Below are 16754 nucleotides of genomic sequence, written 5' to 3'. Positions count from 1 at the left end.
AACGTTCTAAAAACAGCAACACTTAAACATGTCAAAAACAGTTTCAGTTAAAAATATTCTAAAAGCAGTTGCAATTTAAAACATTTTATGCAGTATTGTTTGGCCATCAAATACTTGAGTAAAGAGGAATGTTTTCAAATTCCCCCTGAAAGTAAATGATAATGGAATCATATGCATTTCACCACAAAGGGCATTCCACAAACGGGCAGCCACCACTGAAAATACGCTGCCATGGGTCAAAGTCAAAGAAGCAGCCTTTGGTGGTGGAAGGAACAACAGGGCCTAAGATCATAGACATTGCAGAAGGTGCTCTTTTAGGTACTTGGGTCCAAGCCATTTAGGGTTTTATATGACAGCACAAACACATTGAATTGGGCCCAGTAGCTCCCTGGCAGCCCATGCAGTTCTTTTAGGAGCATGGTCCCATTGGGCTGCCCCACTTACCAACCATGTTTTGAACTGGCTGCAAACTCTGGACTGTCTTCAAGGGCAGCCCCACATAGGGCATATTGCAGTAGAGCATAGACAACTGAGACCAGGTGATCCTGATCAGGAACAGCTGTAGGTGGCAAACCAGCATCAGGTGAACATAAGCACTATTAGCCAGAGAAGTTGCTGGAGACACCAGTGATTACTTGCCTATAAAATACAGGAAGAGTATTTTATAAACATGCATCCTTGTGAAAGGAAACACATACACCTCTAACCTTGCATTCTTTGAAATTCATAAAGAATTCTGAATGTGGAGTGAGTTCACCAGAAGCGGGAATGATCTCTTTCTTGCTCACAGTAACTGACTAACCTTAGCTGCTCAGAGTAACCTTAGCTGTGTGTCTGGAGGGGTTCATGGAAGAAGCTCAACCTCTCCTATGACCTCCGCCTCCTCTGAAGGGTCCTTTAAATGTCAACCAGGCCTGACACCGCCCTTAAGATTACAATTCACCTCTGGCTCAGGGAGAGGGGGAGGAGTTGTGCCTTCTTCCTCCTGGTGCTGACCTGATCCTTTCCCTTTCTGGCTGCCTTTTGTGCTTTCCCTTCCAGTTCCCCAGTGGAGCAGGTAAGAGCAAGGTTCTCAAACAGCAAAACTCAGATTTTTCTCCCTTCCTATCACCCCCCACACCCTACCACGGTGTATAGTCATAAAAAGCATCTGTTTGGGCCCTGCATCCTGAGCTGTGCTTTAGGTTACTTGCTCTTTACTAATGAATCTAGTAACTAGGCAGAGTTTGGTGGTAGAGTTCTCTGGGGTGGGAGTCAGGTCTGGGATGGAGCCCAGCAGTTGCGGATGGGTCCAGGGGTGCAGAATTTAACTAAATAAGCAAAAAGCCTAAGTAGCCCATTTTTTACTTAATTGCTTGGGAATTCTAAACGTGCCAGGGGGCTTTGCAGCTGAGCAGAGGGAGTCTGGAAGGAATGGCTCATTTATCTCCATTTAGTTTTACTTTGCTACAGTCCCCTTCCTTTTTCTCTTTAGGAATGACTGAACATTACTTACTCTCAGAGAAGCCAAAAGTACACAAATTAGCTCTTTCCTGCAAATCTCCCCTCTGTCCTTGTGACTCCCACAACCAAACACAGACTTATTTTCTATGTTACACACATGCTGCTCTCTTCACGGCCATCACAGATATTTTCTCCTGCTCTTTCTGGAGACATCACTTCAGATTTCAGTGGATGGAAGGAAGATTCATAGTAAGGCTGAATATCTTTAAGAATAATTTGCAGAAGCAAATTACTTTCCCCTGTGGTGTAAAAGTAAATATAATTAAAATGAACATCCTTCCTAGGTTGATATATGTTCCTTGGGGCCTTTCCCCCAACACAAATAGACCATCTATTCAGGAAATCCATATGAGAACCAAACAGCAGACCCTGCATGGCTCAGGCCTGGCTGCAACTCCAAAGGTCCCAAGGTAGCTTCAGTCTCCCTAGACTACAAACGTTTGCCTGATTCCACCCATTAGATACTGGCAAAAAGAGACAGAATATAGTCCTGGTCAGTTTGTTTATATGTAATATGTTTATTTTGCATATCTAAGCATATGCGTTGGATTTTTTTTAAGAAGGAGAACCTGCCTGAAAAGAGTTGCAAAAATAAAATACCTCCTATAAAAACAGTTGCAAATCTCATAACAAGTCAAGTCATTTTCTGAAAAATAAGACTAGCTTTCTCCAGTACTTTTTGGATATTGTCCTCATGGATTGGCCCAGCTTTCTTTTAGTTTCTAAGTAAAATGGTCACCATTGTCAAAAAAGAAGATTTGCATTGCTAAAGAAAGGGAAAACAAAAAGAGAAAACTGATTTACTAAATGGATGTACAGTACACATGATATTGGGGAAGATACCACATGACTGCTAACTGTCTAGTCTGAAATGTGGCTGTGCGTGGGGATGTTGGAGCTGCTTCCTTGATGGAAGTACTAGGCCTCTCAGAGGTTTGCAGACTAGCTGGGAAGAGCTGGGAAGGCACTTGCTAACATGCTACTGAAAATCATAAGGTGGACACGACTTCAATAGTCCACTGAGCTTGTTGTGATGTGCAATTAACATGAAAACCAAACCAGACTCTAGTGGTTTGGGACTTCACTGAAAATATTTGACACAACACTTAGGAAGGAGTCTTGAAATTGTTAATTTCAAAGCTGCAACTATAAGAGAATGAATGAAACCACTGACAAGTTGGACTAGAGGAACACCCTTAAGTCCCCGTCTTCAGACCACACTGAATCCATAATAGCTTAAATGTGAAAGATGTTTTTTATAAACTGTTCACGCCTGTCATTACGTTGGATGGTGTGCATGTGTGGAATGAGGGCTTGTATAAGGCAAGGACGCCTGAAACGTGTCTCTCGCCATTCTGTGTACAGGGACACATTGCACCCCACTTCCTAATCCTTCCTAATGAGGACCAGTGTGGAGGAGAGGCTTTGTTTTGTTTGAATTTACACCCTCCTTTTAAAAATTAAAAAATACCGAAGTTTTGCTCTCATCTCAGGGAAGTGCTGTGCTTCATTTTCCCACTGGAGTGAAGGGCAGTCCCTGAGGGGTGTTCTCACTTGAGACCACATTGTGTCACCATGTAGTGAGGTTTGTCATCTGGGCAGCCCAAGACCTCCATACACACTGCCCAGCCTTGTGCCCCAGGGAGGTCACTTCGGTGCTGCTGATGCAGCAGTTTCACTTCATCTCCAGAGGCACACTCTACTGTCTCTTGAGACAAATGGATGCCAAAGGAGTCTGCTTATCTGTTTCCCACCTTGGGAGGCTTTTTGGCCTCCTGGTGCCATGTCAATTTCACTCTCCTGATCTCTTGATCTGACACTTAGGAGGAACTAGGGCTGATTGTGCTGCAAGTGCATTTTTTGTGGGGGGGATTACTGGCAGTTTTCTGTTTGCTCGCTGCACCCCTTCTTGCATATATCACTAGTGGATCAGTAGCTCAAAAGCAAAATGATAGCCCGGTTGTATTAAGCGACTTGGCACTGGGTCCCTGGCAAACCAGCTCAACACTAATATCTGACATTACTCTGTATTGTCTGTGACAGAAGCTAATAAAACACCTCGAGAGCCATGCATAACAGGCCTGTCCAGCTTTTGACAACCAAAATGAATGAATGGTAACAAAGGCTCAATAAACCCCTGTAACAGCCACCAACCTGGGAACTGAAAAACAGAAAGGGGCTTCTAAAGCAACTTCCGAGTTACAAGACATGGCTGTTTGCATGTATTCACCCTGGTGGCTCTCAAGTTGTGCAAAGCACTCATTAATTGGACATCACAGCAAAGTTCATAGCGGAAGCAGTGATTTAAAAGCAAAATATTTCTTCCTTCCAGACAATAAGTTTAATATGAACTACTGTTTTGTGCATATTACCGTATTTCACTGCATAATGGTTGCATTTCTCGTGCCGATTTTTCCTTTCCAAACAGGGGGGTGCAACCATTATGCGGTGAATTACAGGCTGGAGGCAGAGGAAGGGGTCACAGACAGGTGATGGAGGTGGTCGCTCGCCCACTGCTTCCCCTTCTTGGCTGGGGTGTCCCTAAGGGAGCCTGAGGTGAGTGGCAATGTTGGCAATGGCATCAGCACCAGCAGAAGCCTGGGTCTGGCTTTGCCTTGCCTTGAGCGTGTGGCAAGAGCCAACGGTGCCATGGCCAAGCTGCCTCCTTGCCTCTTGCCTCCACACAACTGCAACTGCAACAGCAGTGGCAGCCCAGGCCTGGTTTCACCTCACCTCTCCAGCTACCTCTGCCTGGGCCTAAGCCAACAAGGGCCCAGGCTCGGCTGCCTCAGGAGCCCCCCATGCCAACCCACAGCTCATCTCAGAATTACCCCTGCGACTATTATTCAGGCAATGCTCTGGGACCAATTTCAGGGTCCATAAAGGGGGGGTTCAGCTATTACACGGTGGCAACCAGTATGCGGTGAAATACACTACTTACATTCTTTGCAGATTGGTTGTACCTAAGAAGACAGGCAGGATGGGAGTTGGCCGATGGCCAACTGAAGTGGGTTGACCAGCCTCCACTGCACAGGGGCCACTGCTGACAGGAATAATTCCATTGTTTTATTTTGTTACTCAGTGTCATATCACTTGAGTCTGAGGGACAGTAACTATTACCAGCTGATTGTCTATAATCCTATCTTGCTGTTTGTAGGCAGACTTAGACATTTAACACTCCCAGGCATTCATGAGAGTTGCGAGCATAAATCTTCATGTCCTGCAATGAAATATACGCCTCGAAAAATGTAACTTCTATTTTTATGCATGTGTGTCATAAAACATGAAAGAAGTGCAAATTTTAGCCAGGAGGGAACTTTTATGGCCAAGTTATAAATCTCTGCAAAAAGCAGTTTGCACTTGAAACTGTGACAGCCCTTAAAGTAGAGTGAGTGGGCAGGCAGGAGCAAATCCACCCCCACCAGGCTGGCCAAAGGCAATGCCAATATACTCAGCATCCCAATGGAACCACCACTGGGAATGGAGAGTGGTCATTTTGGAGTCACTGTCCCCTTCAGAAGCCTGAGCCACAACACAGGTTTTGCTGCTAGAACATTGTAGTTTGCATGTGTCCGTGAAGATACTGCCAAAGAGAAAACAGCATGTTTAGTTCGATCCTCAGCACACAGTGTCCTGGCATGAGCACCACTGAAAAACAAAGGTTGTAGAGTGGTTTGAGGATTTTAGTTGCTCTCACATGTGCAAGCCAGAGTTCCCACCTCCTTCCACAGGGATGAAATCTCTCCAAAACCAAGCTACTACTCTGTTGCCTGCTCTGAGTCTTTACAATTGTGAAATTTCCCATTTCTTACCATTTAAGCTGTGTGGCAAAATCCCACAGTCTGTCTGGTTTAATAGTTTTCAGATGGAAGCCCTGAATGCCAAATGGATTAGGTACATGGACAGCTGGATGTTGACATAGTAATCTGAAGATGGAAAACCATAGATGCTTGGTGTTGGGAAGAAATTGGGCAAAATGGCTGGAATAATTTCTATATGCAGCTATGGCTCATCAGACATATTTATCGCATTTATTTCACCCTCAAATCCCAAAACTGCATGTTTTCCTTTCTAAATGTTGCTCAGATTGGATTGGTTTACTCTTTCCATAGTAGTTGCAAAGTGAACTGATATGTTATCGCACCAGGTTGTTCTGTTTAATCAACAGCAACTCCTGTTTTAATAACTCTTCCTCTCCTTATTCTCTACCCCTCTGGTGTCAATCTACTTAGAAGAAAGAACAGTGTTCCTTTGCCTTCAGTTTTCCTGGTGGAATTAATGTTGGCACTTAGCAGTTACTGCCGTTAACCTGTATATGGATTTTTCTTCTTTAGATTGAATAGTAGCACTTTGGCTCATCTGCTTGCCAATCATAATTACAACTACTGACTGTATCACATTTTACTTTTTTAAAGTGAAATAAAATGTTTGCCTTGGGACCCAGCCAAGAATGGGGTCATTCCCAAACTTGTAATAACATATCTTCCGCTGATGTTTCTTAGTAACACGTGTAAATAGGAAAAAACAGTTGCACTGCCGGGGTTTGCTTTGGCCATATGTGATTTCAGTACAAGAACATGGGAAGAAAATCAGTGGTCCTTCTTTACCCAGAGTTCAGCTTTCCTAGCAAGTGTCTTACATTGACAGACCTGGAGACAGCCAGAAAAGAGCTGGAGACAGCCACTTTCCCTGCATGATGTCAAACAAGTCATTAAAAAGACCCAAAAAACCAAAGGGACTTGTAACATTTACTACTAAAAACTTCATAAAATGGTATGTACAGATATAGTGAAAGATGGAAAAGGGAAAATCAATTCTTTACACCTTACATGGAAAGGGCTGCTTCTCTGGACTCCCTCCCCCCTTACTAAGTGTGCCCCAAAATTGCTTTTCCCCTCTGCAACAATTCAGTGAAACCTTGATACTGCTACCTCTGCAAGGCTTGTGCTGCATATCTCAAAAAAGAAATATATGTGTCTGGGGGGAACCATCTACTGACCCCTTGACCCCAAGGCACCGGAATGGGCAGTCAACTTTACAGTAGCCTCAAGATTAGTGTTCTCACCTTTCTTCAACACGCCCTGCTAAAAACTGCTAGTTCCATTATTCCACACACACAGCCCAGTTTCAAATTGTATCATTTAAATCATGCAAAATCTGTTTCCAATATGATGGATGATTCACCTGGCAAGTTTCCCAAGTTCATGCGTGTTCTTAGCTGGAGCTTAGCAATGAAGTTATGTATATGCATCCATGGTTTTCCAAAGGAGATGCGTCAATTTCTTTAAACTTTAGGAAAATTAAGGATTTGTATAAGTCTGTCTTTGAATTGGAGTGTTTGTGGAAGATTGTGTTATCTGAATGCTTCATTTTGACTCAATGGCATTTGCATCTGTTTATAAAAGTTTGAAAACCCTCTGTCTTTCCCTAAAGTGTACAGGTGTTATTTGCTTAGCACTGTTCCGTGAGATTTAATAGGGGTCTTAACTATTTTTACATTATTACTAGGCTTACTAGATGACCTTTGTCCACTGGAATATTTCTTGTGTATTCCCTCATGCAATGATGTTTAATAAAGCCTAGTCATTACGCCACATATCAAGATGTTCATTTCATTATGTTGTTTGGTGACTACAGCAGGGTGTTGGGTGTCAGGATACCTGGGAGCTGGTGATTCTCTTAAGTACATAGTGTGATGGAGAGCAGATGTGGCCATTTCAAGCCCAATCAGGTACGCAGAAAAAGAAGAAAAGGGGAAATGGAAGACAAAGATGGCGATGATGATGATATGGGACTAAAAGAACAGGGTTAGATTGATACCTCAATGATTAGTGCTATTTAGCAAAAGGAGCTGAGGGCCCTCCCTCAGCTCCTTTTGCTAAATAGCACTAATCATTGCATTGCACTGATGAAGCTTTAAAACATGAGCAAAAAAGAGAGAACAAAATCTGTTCAGAGGCTTATTATCTATCTGCATTGGTATTGTTATGGCTTGCTTGTAGGAATGCAGTGAGAAGTAGGGTGAATGTCAGCGGGGGACTTTGGTAATATGACGCCCTGAGCAAGGACAAGATTTGGTGCCCATTCCCCAACTTTGAGTAGGTATACCCGTATAAATATACATTTGTTGCTGTTGTTTGTTGTTGTTGTTGTTACTTGTGCGGAGGAACTGCCTGCACAGCCCTAAACTTGGCACTGTGGGTATGACATGGCCAGCACTATGTGTTTCCCAGTTTGATTTGGGTGTTCTGCATCTTTGATGCACAGAGAAAGGGCCAGTTCACATATCTCTGTGCAGTGGCATTCCAAAGGGCATTGACCATGGTGCTATTGAGAATGTGTCAATCTCTGTTGCATTAGGTGGGATATTCCTTTGCCACCCTGAAGGCTCCTTCTGTCATTCCAGCTCCACTTTCTGGTGGACTCCTCTTCTCAGATGCTGGTCTGCAGCTGGCTTTGTGTCTGGATTAAATCTCTTGTGGAACTGCTCTAGGGATCCATTCCTCTCCATTCCCACTTGTACTGGGACTTCTTCTTCTGCTCCCTGCATGCTTGGCTGTGCGTTGTTCAGCTCTGACCTTCCCCCAGCCTCCGCCAACAACTTGAGCGCTCTAGACCCAAGAGTGCCACAAGCTACAAACAGATTTATTTCTGTATCATTTCTGCACAAGATGTATGCCTTCTCTTTTGATTCTTCCATTCTGAACACATCATGGAAGGCAGCACATAGTATAACAAAAGGAATGCCCCTCCCTGCAAAAAAAATGTGATTAAAACTAAATCACAGCATAGTAAGAACAATTCACCTGTGGAGCTAAACTTCTAGCACATGGGTCACCAATGCTGCAGAGACCTACCCTGGCCCCCATGGGCTCACATCTCCCTGCCTTTCGCCCCACTGCTCAGGGAGCCTGATCAGGAAGGCTGATTTCAAACCCAATTGTTAGTGAGGGGAGGATGAGTCTGTGTGGTTGCAGCGTCTGCATGGTGCCCAGAACATTCTTTTTCCTGGTTTGCCAATGTGCTCACAGCCCCAAGGAACTTGGAGACCCTGGATATTAACAGAAAGCTGGTGAAATGCTTGTGCAAACAGTCTTAACATAGCAGCAATAAATCACAGGAGATGAGGCAAGATGAATCTCATGTTTCAGAGAGTTCCTCTGGATTGCTACTAGAGAGAAGGCACTTTCTTTTCTTCCACAGGTGTAGTGTAGAAGATATCCAGGTGACTAATGCAGGAAAATAAACTCCAGAGGAAATTGGGGGGGGGGGGGAGATCCACATGGTCAACTCAGATATGGTGATTTAGTTCTCATGTTAGTCTCATGCAAAGTATCTGCTAAACGCTTGGAGGGCTAAAAGAATTAGCTCCAAAAATAAAGAGTATGCTAAATAAATGCTGAGCTTATTTTTGGTAGAAGCAGTACTTGGACTGGGTCACAATCTCGCTCTCCCAGATGCTGTCGGGGAATCCTGAATATGCTAAGAAGCTTCCATTACTCTCAGACACCTCTAGCCTTGGCCATAAGTGTGTTTTCTTTGAGACAGGATTTTATATTTGGCATATGTAGATCTCAGAAACTCCTTTTTATAGCTCGCCCTGCCAGGGACACAGCATAATTTCCCCAATCTTTCTCAAAGTCAAAAGCCTAATTTATACTATCAGTTTCCGCTGTAGTCTGTAGCCTGCCCAGATCCTGCTAACCTCCCATAATGGGGACTGTAGCACTTCAGGCCACGTGGAGGGGGGTTGCTTATCTGAATGCTCTCCTATGTTTATAACACTTCCCTGCCCATGAGCACCTACTAAGTCTGGGAGAAGGTGGCTTCAGAGCTGGCTTTAGTGGTCATGATACAGATGACCACTAGTCTGTCATGGGCTATCCACTTAACTATCCACGTTAACAGCAGAAACAAATTTAACATACAGTTCAACTTCACTTGTAAAGCTGGCAACAGGGCTGTGTTGGGCCAGTGTGTTACTTTGTGTTCATGTTCATTCAACAAATGCCATGTTTAAGGTATTGTGGTACTAAATGATAGGATAAACTATGCATGTAAATTATAAAACAGGTTATAAATGCAATAAAAAGTATGCAAAACCAGAACAAGTGGTGCAGTACTTCTGACACTTCTTACCTTGGCATCTTATTTAGTTTGGGCTGACCCTAGGCTACGATTCATTTCTCAAGGGAGAGCTAATTTTCTGTGTGTAGAGAATCTTTTTTTTAATTTGGAGCATTTTGAAAAATGTGAAGAGGTTTAATAACTGAGCTCTGAGATAACAAATACATTCATTAGCTAGTATAGCTACTCTTAAACATTATGAAACAACTTTTTCATTTGAAAATCCATAGAGAAATATACAAATGTAAAAAAACCTAGTAAATAAATACTGTGTTAAGAGCATAGTTAGGAAATTTTAAAAAGCTGAAAGGTCAGATTAAAAATAAAATACAATAGGCACACGGTTAGAAAACTATTGAGCTGCAGCGTTCTTCCTGAGTAGCTTATGTGAAAAGGCTATTTAGTTGTTACTATTAACCCACAGAACAGGTTTGTAATTATAACATGGATAAATGACCACTCTGCAGTCCTGCACATCTGCAAGAAAGGGTTGTTTTCCTGCATTCCTAGATAGCCAGAATGTTAAAGGGCCCTTGTGTATTGTTGCACGTCACTCCAGTCTCCAAGCAGCACAAGATCCCAGAGGATGCCCAGGGTTTGGTTTCTCTGGAATGAGCCGCAGCAGAGACTCAGACCCTCCAAGTGGGTCTGGGACGTCCCTAATTTAGAGAAGCCGTCCCACTTTTCCTTAGAATGTCCCGATTTTCATTGGAGAAATGTTGGAGGGTATGGAGTTATCTGACTCCCAAGCCATCTTAAGGTATAGGGAAGTTTTTTTTTAAAAAAGTTTAATGTTTTATTATGTTTTTATATATGTTGGAAGCTGCCTACAGAGGCTGGGGCAACCCAGTAAGATTTGTGGGGTATAAATAATAAAATTATCATTTTGGAAATACAATTTCATCATTCAATACAATTCTATTATTGTACTATTCTAACTCCATTAAAGCAACTGTAACAGAGGCAAATCAGTGATGTGCAGTGTTATGTGACACGTATTTACTAAGAACTTGGTTTCGCTGTGCTCACTAGGGCTTATTCAGTAGGACTGTAGCCCCCAAGACCAACTGAAATACCAAATCCTGGACAAGACTCCAGAGACTCCTCATGGCCCAGTGAAGGCCGCTCTGAACATGGAAGATTTTAGACACCTGCCTGAAGGCTGGCCAAGGGCTGACCTGCTCTACCTGTCTGATAAGGGAGTTTCGGTGAGTAGGAGAGGGGTACACATTGCCTGGAAAAGAGGAGACTGATAATCATCTTCAGATATCTCAAGGGCTGTCACATGGAAGAGGGAACAAGCTTGTTTTCTCCTGCACTGGAGGGTAGGACTCAAACCAATGCCTTCAAGTTACAAGAAAGGAGATTCCGACTAAATATACGGAAAAAAACTTTCTGATGCTAAGAGCTGTTTGCCAGTGGAATGGACTCCCTTGGGAGGTTGTGGGCTCTCCTTCCTTGGAGATTTTTCAGCAGAGTTTGGATGGCCATCTGTCTTGGAAGCTTTAGCTAAGATACCTGCATTGCAGGGGGTGGACTAGAAGACCCCTGGGGCCCTTCCAACTCTACGATTCTACAATTCTATGATTCCATGATTGCAAAAGCCTTCCTCAGTCATTGGGTTTCAGACTGCAGGCTCATACAAAGTTGGGCCTCCTCAGCTGATCTTACTGGCTTGGTGAAGTCTCGTGAGACTTGCGAGAGCTTAGTGAGACTTGCAGTGGGGTCTCTGCAGTGTCCCAGTGGGCAGCAAGGTGAAAGCAGTGGAGAGAAGACGCTGGCGATACTGTCCTGTCCCAGGCAGCAAAATGACTTATTCCAAGCTAAGTGCTTACTAGATTAGAGTGTGTTGATTGTAAATCACCCATTCTTCACATGATCACCCATTCTTCAACTCAGGATTCCCAAAGCAGTTCAGAACATGAGTTTTAAAAAAACCCAAAATAAAATCAAGAAGCAAAGTATCTAACTGCAAGTGGCCTTGGATACGGCAGAGAGTGAACCAGCTTATGTGATATGTGCTGCTAATTTTCTAGGCTTTCAAAACCACCCAGCCCTTCCAACTTCAACCCTACACTTCTAATAGGCCCACGCTCCATTGAAAACTCCTATAAAAGAGTAGTATAATAAAATAGAACATTTGGTCTCTATGCTTGGCTGAGGAGCCTGTGGGGCAAAGCTACCATCTGGGGGATTCTGGCTCCAAATCTTCAAAGGATTCCTGTCACAACTTATCTCACAACAGCCTTGCCCGTTTGTTGCAGTCAGAAATTTTGTGTGTTCCTCTTGCCATAAACCTGCTTGGTTTGCTTTTTCCTTCTTTTAAATGAAGCAGATGTCTGAGCTTCCATAAAACACACCGCCAGTATTTTGACATTGCAGCGGGAAAACAGGTTTTGCCAAATACTGCACAATCTGGGGTGTTGAGAATCTGGTGCTGCCCGTGGCTGGAAAAGATGGTGCTCTGGGGAAGAAGACTATTGGTCCACTGCTCTCACCCCAGGCCCAGGCCCTTTGGCCCCGGGGGGCAGCTAATGGAGGCTTTACCCAGTGATAAAACACTTTTAATATGCAGGGTGCTTTATAATTCATTGTTGTCACTTATGAATCACTGCTATTCCCATCCTATACATGGTGAGCAAAGGCTTTGTAGACTCTGTACCTTTTAAACACATTCAAAACATGTTCTTGCTCTCAAAGAATTCTGGGCACTGTAGTTTGCTAAGGGTCTCTGGGAATATTAGCATTGTGATTGCCGAGAATTCTTTGAGGGATATGATGTGCTTTGAATGTGCTTTAAAGGCATGTGCATAGCCTTTGAAGGAGTGAATCTCCTAAACCAAGCCGACAAATATTGGGCAAAGGAACCTTATCTCTGCTGCTCATTTAAATACAGTGGTACCTCGGGTTAAGTACTTAATTCGTTCCGGAGGTCTGTTCTTAACCTGAAACTGTTCTTAACCTGAAGCACCACTTTAGCTAATGGGGCCTCCTGCTGCTGCCGCGCCGCCGGAGCGCGATTTCTGTTTCTCATCCTGAAGCACAGTTCTTAACCCGAGGTACTATTTCTGGGTTAGCGGAGTCTGTAACCTGAAGGAGTCTGTAACCTGAAGCGTCTGTAACCCGAGGTACCACTCTATGTTGATTCGTAGAATCAGAGAGTTGAAGGGAAACTTGTAAGCCATCTAGTCAGGGCTGGCCTACCCATGAGGCAGACTGAGGAGCCCCAACAACCCCTGCCGCCACTGGAAAAGTGAGGAGACGCAAAAGTGGCTTCCAGAGAGATCTTGCCTGAGGCCACAACAACTTCCATGTGCTAAAAATGAAATGAAGGGAGAAAATGGGCTTATGTGCAGGTAGCCTATGCCACATTTAGCTGTAGTGGGCTGCAGGACAAAGGTTAGGCTGCATGCCTGAGTCTCTTCCAATTCCTGGATCCAGCAAGATCCAATGGAGGATGCAACTGTTGAAGTGGCCAGGCCAGCTTCTTGGTAACGGCCCTCTAAGTATGGGTCATTAGGATAACAAAGGAAGTGGCTCTGTGCCAGAGGACAAATGGGTAGGGACCCCTCTCTCAGCTGGCTGTTGGTTAGAAAAACAAATGCCTCTGTGTGTATGCCAGAGAGAGAGCTAGAAGAAGCTGACAGACAACGCCATTCCTGATTTCTGCTGGGATCCAAGGCTGTGGCCATCTGTGGTGTTAATGCTGTGAGTCCCTCCATCATAAGTTCAGGTTGTATATATGTGTAAATAAACCATATATCCTAAAGGCACCACAGTCGCCATATCCTCCAACATTTCTCCGATGAAAATAGAGATGTCCCATTCCATAATGATAATTTTACTGTTTATACCCCACACATCTTACTGGTTTGCTCCAGCCACTCTGAGTGGCTTCCAACATATATAAAAAACATAATAAAACATTTTAAAAAATTAAAATCCCTAAATAGTATTGCCCTTCTGTATAGTAAGGTCAGATAACTCCATACCCTACAAAATTTCTGCAATGAAAATAGGGACATCCTAAGGAAAAGTGGGACATTCTGAAATCAAATCAGAAACCAGGACAGCTTCTCTAAATTAGGGATGTCCCTAGAAAATAGAGTCACTTTTTGTGGGGGTTTTTTTTTTTTTTTGGAGGGTTTGAATTAACACAGAGAAATCCAACATTATCCAATTCATTCCAAACTGATGACAAAGTTTTGTTGCGTTTTGTAGTGTGAACCCCACATTTTGTAGCACCCCCGACCAAACTGAGTAACTGATCCTCAAACTAAGGGTCATAGGTATCACCCAGGAATCCAGCATAGTCTGATTCACTACAAAACCCCTACACAACGGCTACAAAACTGGTTTGGAAGGGAGCCAAAATGTTGGGGTTTGCAGTTAATGAAGCAACTCCCCCTTGTTATGGTGATCTATGAACTCCTGCTGAATCCTGAGCTTTTCTGTGCCTCCTTCAGCTCTGGATGACCCCATACCATGTGCTTCAATACCAAAGAGAGGTTGGTTGGGTGGTCAGGATGAGGATAGTCAAGGCCTCATCTCATGCAAAATTAGTTCGCCCAACTACAAACCTTAATGTTAAAGCAGTTCAGCACCTGCCCTGTGTAGCACACCTAAGTTAGGCTGGCATCCACATTCTACACATTTTAAAAATTTATTTTGCAAACGTTCACAGAAGGATGAGTTGACTTGCAGGCAGTGTCTGATTCGTTTTTGAGAGCTGCTTTATTGTTTCTTTTTATTTTTGCATACTGCTGTTCTATATTTTTAAATGTTCAGTGGTTTATAAATATTCTGAATAAATAAAAGAAACAAATGTTAAGGCTGCAGTTGCACAGGAGTAAGCCCTATTGAACACAGTGAGATTTACTTCCAAGTAGACTTTTGATAAGACTGAGCCACTCTATTCCTAAGCACACCTACTAAGTAGTAAATCCTATTCAGCTTAGTAGAATTTAATTTTGAGTAAACATATGTAGCCTGTGAGAGGCCCATTTTAAAAATGGCCTTAAAATAAATGAGTTTCGTATTGTGAGAAGTCAAACTGCAAAAGTTTTGCTATGAAGCGGCATTTATTTTTTTACAACAACTTGTAAAACTTGTAAAACTTAAAAAGACATATCCCAGATTGCCACAACACCTAAAGAGTACAATTGAGTATTCCATTTTACATTTACATTTACTGGTTTAGACAATGTCCACCCATCCTGTGATGACTTAAAGTTTTGCTCTAGTGCAGTGGTTCTCCAACTTTTTTCTCTGTGCCACAAAAAAAAAAAATGTTCACACTGGACTGAATTTTTAATTGATAAGAAATACACTGGAAAGCACAACTAGGATTGTCGGTATCATTTGATGCTCTTGCTCTCATTTTGAAAAGATACCTATCCATATTCTGAAAAGAAAAGAACCCCCCCGCCCAACATTTAAAAATTGATACTATACTACATTGAAATGTTTAAATATTTATTTGCTTGCCCTTGAATCTTCCTGCCACACTGCCCATCCTCTCCTGCCGCACCAGAGTGGCTTGCCACACCCTTTGAGAACCACTGCTCTCGTGCCACATCCATGTGGCTGGCCCTGGGATCAAGGAAGGAGACCATCTTGGGGAGGTGGCACGGTCAGTCTCACAGCGACGAGGGCAGTCTCATGTGAACGTGCCATTTGTGGGAACCAGAATTGCCATGCGACTTGTTCACACGTAAGCACTCTAAATTCCATGCTGGTAGACACATCCTGTATCAGTGTGGTTCAAGGAGTGGCTGCAGGAATGTCAGGAACAGTCCAAAGACGGCTGCCATTTATCTTAACTAGCCTTATGATGTCATTTCAATCCTCAAGGGAGCAACTAAAATATTGCCTGTTTCTATCACAAAGGACTTAGTCACACTTTCTTACATTTGCAGCAAAAGATATACTTGTGCTGAACTTCACAAATGACAGAGTATTTATTTCCCCCTAAATGGCAATAACGTCTAGCCCAAATGGCCATTGCCTTAATCTTGAGTGTTATTTTACCAATTCACTTTGAAATCACAACAGAACAAAAGTCACACAGGATAGGAGGTGAACATTGATTGGGAACTTCAGACAACCAAGGTCTTTCTGTCTCATCCAGTAGAGGGAGCTCAAACATCAAGTTAAATAAGCTGCTTTATTAATCAGCATTTCCTTTTAATTAAAGTTTTTTTTGTGTGTGTGTGTAACCTCATCATTTTGTTGAGACTACCTTTTACCCAACATGAAAAGTAAAAAATGAAGCATAGATTTCAGGAATTATGAAATTTAAAATTCCTCCCCACCCCCACAAATACACTCACTGCACTTCAGATAACTCTCCATTTCTCAAGAAAAGTTTTTAGAGTGCAATTAAGAGATCAGAAATGGTTATTCAGAGCTGTGCCTAGTCCCCAAATAAAGATGCCAGGATAAGCAAGGACCCTGACCTTGAAGTCTGTGTTGTTGTTTTGAAGGAGCATAAACTAAGGGGTGTAATCCAGCCAGAGATGAATACTTTTGCAGTACATAAAAGCCTATGCATGTCTACTCAGAAGTAATGCCCATTGATTTCAATGGGATATACTACCAGGTAAGTTTGTACAGGATTGCAGACACATTTATTTATTTAAAATATTCTGTGCTTCACCAAATTAAAAGATACCAGAATGAAAAATGTAATAAACTGCATGCTAAAAATAATTGGTAGATAAAAACAGAAACAGTGAACAAAATGTCTGAAATATTTGTTCACTGCAATCCTATGCATGTCTACTCAGAAGTAGGCCCCACCTAAGTCCCATTGGACTTGCTACCAGATAAGTGAATATAGAATTGCATTCTAAAATTCTGGGAGAATACAAAAGATTTTGCCATGGTTTCAGTGGGACAGTTGAATGCACTGTGAAATTCTCCTCAGTGGGATGTAGGCTGCAAACATATCCTATACCTATTTACCTAAGAGTAAGTCCCACTAAACTCAGTGAGGCTGGGTCCTGAATAGATAGGATTGCACAGTTAAAGATGCTGCACATTGGACGGATTGGGCCCTAGATAGATTTCTTAGATACATTGTAAGAAAGGAAGGAAATATTTGTGTGCATTCCATGGCATAT

This window comes from Podarcis raffonei, chromosome 12 (assembly GCF_027172205.1).
Source record: "Podarcis raffonei isolate rPodRaf1 chromosome 12, rPodRaf1.pri, whole genome shotgun sequence".
In the NCBI taxonomy this organism is placed as follows: domain Eukaryota; kingdom Metazoa; phylum Chordata; class Lepidosauria; order Squamata; family Lacertidae; genus Podarcis; species Podarcis raffonei.
The sequence above is the reverse complement of the archived record's forward strand: the minus strand, read 5'-3'. Positions refer to the sequence as shown.